Raw genomic sequence first — 6,053 nt, 5'->3', positions numbered from 1 at the left:
CACCTAATGTTGTTTAATAGAAGTTTTTTGTTGTTGTCATTGTGTGTGTGTTTTAATTTTTGTGTGGAAAGACCTGTACTTGAAAACGTGAGTAAAATTTACCCAAGTCCCTAACCCACATCTTATCAAATGTACAATGACTTTCCTATGACCTCTCAGGGTTCTAGAAAAGAGCTAGCCCAAGGTAGGTTAGCAACACTCAATCTGAGAAATACAAGTATTTAGGAAATTTCATCTGTTGGGTCCAGAAGTAAAATATTAGGGAGTGAGGCAGTTGGTCTCACTTCCTCTTCAGTATTTTCAACTGTATCCAAATAAATACACTTTTTAAATACTCTTCTTTTTATACTGCCCATTGTAAAATATTTTGATTAAAACATGAAAGTAGACTATGTAAAAACTGAAACAGGCTAGACTCAAACTACAAAAACTAGCTCAGAAGCCAATTCTACACCATAAGTTTATTAAATTGATGAAACATTTTTTACATTAGAAATTAGTTTTTCAGGAATCTACAGTTGAATAAAGAGTGAGAATATTAGAAGATATTTTGGTATGATGTTTTACATATTAAAGTTTCTAATGAGTATTTAAGTTGCATGACTTTATAGATTCACTAGCTTAGCTTTAATTTTGATACTTAGATGACATACAAAACCAATAATAGATACATTCAAGGATACAGAAGGTATCTTTGGAAATTTTCACTTAAACCTAAATTTGAAATCTTTGATTAAATTATTTGAGAATATCATCTGGGTTTTCTTTTGTTATCACCATAAGAGGTACTGTTGCTCTTAAATAACACCTTTCCTGACTCCTAACATACAGTATGAATGTTTGAATGTTGGTCTAATTTATTTGAGATTAGTTCTAAATGAAGTAAAAAAAATTAAAGAAGGCTGATTTATGAAAGCACTTAAAATATAGTATGAAATAAATCAAGTCTCTGAATTCTTATGCTTAGATAGAAAAGCAGTGTAAGTAAAAATAATATCCTAGGACTATTAAATTATCATTACAATATTGTAGGTATTGAATGGACATGGTGAGTGGAATGAAAATAGTTCAAAATCCCCTTTGAATAAAAATAAATCGATGACATATTTAGAGACTGCAAAATTGAAAAGAATAATTAGTAATGTCTGTTGAAACTCAAAGTTTAAGATGAGTTTTAATAGAGAGTTCATCTTTAATTGCTTAATAGGAATTTAACAGGTTAGTAGCATTCTCAGTAGTAATGTGCAATTTGATAATATAACTCAAACATAAACCCCCTAGAAAACGTTGAACAAAATAAAAAAAAATATATACTCCATTTTATAAGTAAAATCAGCTGCTCAATAACTACGCCAGATTTATAATTTAGAACATATAATTGGCCATTAATCAAGTATAGCACAACAGTTATTGTGTATTTTAAATAGATGCTGAAAGGGAATAGTTAAACAATTCATCTAAAGTTTATTTGGATGGTTCATGGGATTTGGAAACTGAGAACTGAAATTTATAATGTAGGCTCTTTAAACCTAATTTCCTGCATTGAATTGTGTTGGTAGAACCACATAAGTGTAAGTTTTGGTCAGAGAAGGGTGATTAAACGTGCAGCTTCTAGATGAAATTGAGAAAGGAAACAGAATGAAATCTATCTCTACATAAACACATCATGCCTTTTATTAACAATACTTCCACTATACAGGATAAACTAGGAAGATTTGTAATACCTCAATCCTAGTATTCAGTAAAAACAAGAAAAATGCAAATCATAATCCAGGATTTTACTAGGATAAATGAGAGATTATTTGGTTGAAAGGACCATTGTGTGGAAGATGAGGAGGAGAAATAAAAGTTCCAAACAAGAACTCCAAGAGACATGAAGAAGCAGTGGGGATGTTATTTTCAACTTGTCACCTTCAACTCTAGGAATATAAAGGGACAATGGGGAAAGCAGAGTAAGTGATGGTAGTCTCCTTGTCAATCTGACAGACATCTCATTTACATTTCATTAGGATGAGTTTGCACGTTGGTGTTTGGAAGTTTCCAGTAGTTATTTCACTGTCCAGTAGTTATTTCACTGTCTTGGCCTCAATTCTATGAGGCCAATACTTCCCAGAACACCTAATTTTATCTAAAGTACAAACCAAATATCTCCCACATAACCGTTAAGAATTTTAACAGAGAAATTCTAAAATCATATAAATCCTCTCATTCTCCATTCTTTAAACTTCACTAGTCATCCACTTCATCCACTTCAGAAATTGTCCAAAAACTGTGCTGTCTGCTGCCAGAGAATTAAAAAAAATAAGCAGAGGAGAGTTATGCCTTTAACAAATGTTTACTGAGAAACTACTGTGTGGCGAGAGCATAGGATGGTGTTTAAATATTATTTTAATTCTTCATAAAACCTCCAGAATGTATGCTTCAAAGTTTTGTGACAGAGGAAAGAATCCTGTGAAAAACAAAAACAGAAACAAAAACATTAAATCCATATCCAATCTGGCTAAGTCTGCTTTTGGGAAAACAGTGACAATGCATCTGAAACAAAAGTAAATTTACCAGATGCCCCAAAACAACAACAACTTTTAAAAAATCAATTTTTGTACCTTTTAAAGAAACTTTTGCTCTGTTTTCCAGTATTCCAATATTGTATTCAAACTTATTCATATTTTATGTAAATTTTGAATTGTCACTTATTTTTTAAAAGGCAAAAGGCATGTTCACACTTTAAGGATTTTGATAAAATCCAGCTTCACCATAAAATATTTCTATTTATGAATGGGATTTTGGTTTATTTAATCTTTCTTTCATTTTCCCTTGCTAACAACCTTTTTTTTTTTTTACCATATTGAAAGTATATATTTGTCATATTAATTGAATATATTAACACCTCACGGTCATCTGACTTACAGAATCAGCAGAGTAATTTATAAATTAGTCCTTTCATATACTCTTGTCTTCTCAGTGCTATTTTAATATTCTGGTGCCAGAGAACTATTAATGTGTTTGTTCATTCCTTCATTTGTTCATTCTCTCGTTTATACTGTAGACTCTAATGGGAATATCTGTTTATTGTTTTATTCTAAGATTTGCAGCTGTCTCCTCTGCTTAAAACCCAATAGAGAATCTGGACTGGGGACTAATCAAAGCAGGCTTTCTATACATGGTGAAAAACTGCAGCATTTAAAACTTGGTTTCTGCTAGCAGTCATGTATTCTTTTGTATGAACTAGAGAAATGGACAGAGAGGATATAAATGAAAGAAATGTGACAAGAAGAGAGATGGAGGAAGAACCTTGGCAGCATTCGGTTCCCAGGTTTTGGTTGAACCTGACAGCCCACTCTATTTCTGCTCTTGGAACTGTGAAAAGTCCCCATTTCTTTTCTATAAATTCTCGTACATTGAACCTAGTCTCAATGTGGAGCCTCTCAATTTTAAGTGATTCACTTCTAATCAACATAATTTAATTTTATTAAATGAATGTTACTGAATTTCTAATGGTAATAGGCTATGTAGTAGGCTCTGGGAAATAAAGATAAATAAGTCATTACCCCGATTGCAAGCACCCTTAACTTACCCAAATGCTCGCAGGCAAGCACAAGGGAATGCAGACAGCGTATCTTAAACACTGGTGAATTTCTCATAATACCTAAAAAAGTCAATAGGGGTCTCTCAAGATTCACTGAACCACTTTTCACAATGAATTTCTGAAGTATTTATGAGCTTATACATTTTCTTTTCATAATAGGTTACACTAAGCAATTATATGGGAGTGAGTGAGGTGGATTTTGCTTTACAGTGCCAAAACATTTGCCATCCTCTGAGATGCTGAAAATATCTTCTCCATAATATAAGAGTTGAACTCTCCATTTCAAATATAGACTCATCATTAGAACAATTGTATTAGTTGTTACTGAGGGGACTGCAGTATACCCATGCAATACTAGAAGGCTGTAAGACAACAGACTCCCACACAAGGCACTTGTGTATGTATCAAGACTAAAGGACAATTAATCTGTAAGAAATAGAAAAACCTAGATTAAAATGAAAATGTTGCCCATATTCCTGTTGATAATATTGGCAATATTCTCATTGAAAGTAGAATGAATGGCTTTTTCTTTATCCCTCGTTTGTGTAACTAGGGTTATGTTAGGAAATGTTTAACTGGTGAACAGAGATTAGTTCTTGACCTTAAAAATATTTTGCTGATTCCTCTTATACAATTAGTCCCTTTGTCTGAAGCTGCAAGTATGCTATGTGTTCAAGGTCAGCTTAAATGTATTGTCAAGTATAGATGATTAGCCATCTAGGTGATTAAGGAAAATAAGTTAATGGGACTGGTTATTTGATGTCCCCTGAGATAGGAATCTGGTGAACCAGACATGTGTCTGTATTAGTTCGCCAGGGCTGCCGTAAGAAAATACAATAGACTGGGTGGCTTAAACAACAGAAATTTATTTTTTTCACAGTTTTGGAGGCTATAAGTGTGAGATCAAGGTGTTAATACTTTTGATTTCTTCTGAGGCATCTCTCCTTAGCTTATAGATGGCCATTTTTCCCTATAGCTTCACATGGTCTTCACTCTGTGCATGTTTGGTATTCGTGTCCTAACGTCTTCCTACAGGGACACCAATCAGATTAGGACCCACTCATGTGACATCATTTTACCTAAATTACCTTTTTAAAGATTCTATCTCCAAAAGCAGTAACGTTCTGATGTTCTGGGGTTAGGACCTTAGCATATGAATTTTGGAGGGATACAGCTCAGTCCATAACCTTAACAGACAGCTGAACTATATTGCCATCTACAGATGATTAGTGGGTAGCTTATTGAAAAAAACCAGGTTAAGCCCTGGTGTGATTCTGTCCTGAGCAGCTGTTCTCTGGAGCAGTAGTTGTTTATCTCTGTCCACCTTCTCTCCCACCTAAGTGAGTGCCACCACCCCATGGAAGATTCAATGGACATGGCAATGTGCCCCCCGAGGCCTCAGAATTACCTTTTTGGTTGTGAACTAAAGGCCGGCAAAAATGATCACTTGAAGGTGGATAATGGTGAAAATGATTACCAGTTATCTTTAAGAATGGTCAGTTTAGGGCCCTGTGCAAAAGATGAATTGCGCATTGTCGAAGTAGAGGCAGTGAGTTATGAAGGCAGTCGAATTAAGTAACACTGGCAACTTTGAAAATGTCTGTACAGCCAACAGTTTCCCTTGGGGGCTTTGAAATAACACCACCCATGGTCTTATAGTTGAAGTATGGTTCAGGGCCTGTGCATATTAGTAGCTGTGGAGGAAGATGCAGAATCAGGAAGTGGAGGAGAATGTAAAACTCCTAACTTTATCTGGAAAGTGATCTTCCCCTGGAGGTGGTAGCAACCTTCCACAGAAAAAAGTAAAACTTGATGCTGCTGAAGATGATGATGATGATAATGAAGATGATGATTTTGATGATGAGGAAACTGAAGAAAAAAAATCAGTGAAGAAATCTGTAGAACATATTCCAGCCAAAAATGCACAAAAGTCAAATCAGAATGGAAGGACTCAAAACCATCAAAGATAAGATCAAAAGGTCAAGAATCGTTCAAAAAACCAGGAAAAAACTTGTAAAACACCAGAAAGACCTAGTTCTGTAGAAGATATTAAAGCAAAAATGCAAGCAAGAATAGGAAAAGATGGTTCTCTTCCCAAAGTGGAAGCCAAGTTCATCAATTTTGTGAAAAATTGCTTCCAGGTGACTGATCAGAAAACTGTTCAAGATCTCTGGCAGTGGAGGAAGTCTCTTTAAGAAAACAGTTTAAACACTTTTTTAAAAGCTTTTCTTTAAGTTTAGGGGTACATGTACAGGATGTGCAGGTTTGTTACATAGGTAAACTGGTGTCATGGGGATTTGTTGTACAGATTATTTCACCACCAGGTATTAAGTGTAGTACCCATTAATCATTTCTCTTGATCCTCTCCCTCCTCCCACCTTCCACTCCAATAGGCCCCAGTGTATGTTGTTCCCCTCTATGTGTCCATGTGTTCTCATCATTCAGCTCCCCCCTGTAAGTGAGAATA

At 34.7% G+C, this 6,053-nt stretch overlaps 1 pseudogene; it reads left to right on the top strand.

Annotated features, from left to right (window-relative positions):
• Positions 1 to 4,943: 4,943 nt before the first annotated feature.
• LOC129473662 (nucleophosmin-like) lies at positions 4,944 to 5,781 on the top strand (annotated as a pseudogene).
• The last annotated feature ends 272 nt before the right edge of the window (positions 5,782 to 6,053 follow it).

The sequence above is a fragment of the Symphalangus syndactylus genome, chromosome 23 (assembly GCF_028878055.3).
Source record: "Symphalangus syndactylus isolate Jambi chromosome 23, NHGRI_mSymSyn1-v2.1_pri, whole genome shotgun sequence".
NCBI lineage: Eukaryota > Metazoa > Chordata > Mammalia > Primates > Hylobatidae > Symphalangus > Symphalangus syndactylus.
The sequence above is the reverse complement of the archived record's forward strand: the minus strand, read 5'-3'. Positions and strand labels throughout refer to the sequence as shown.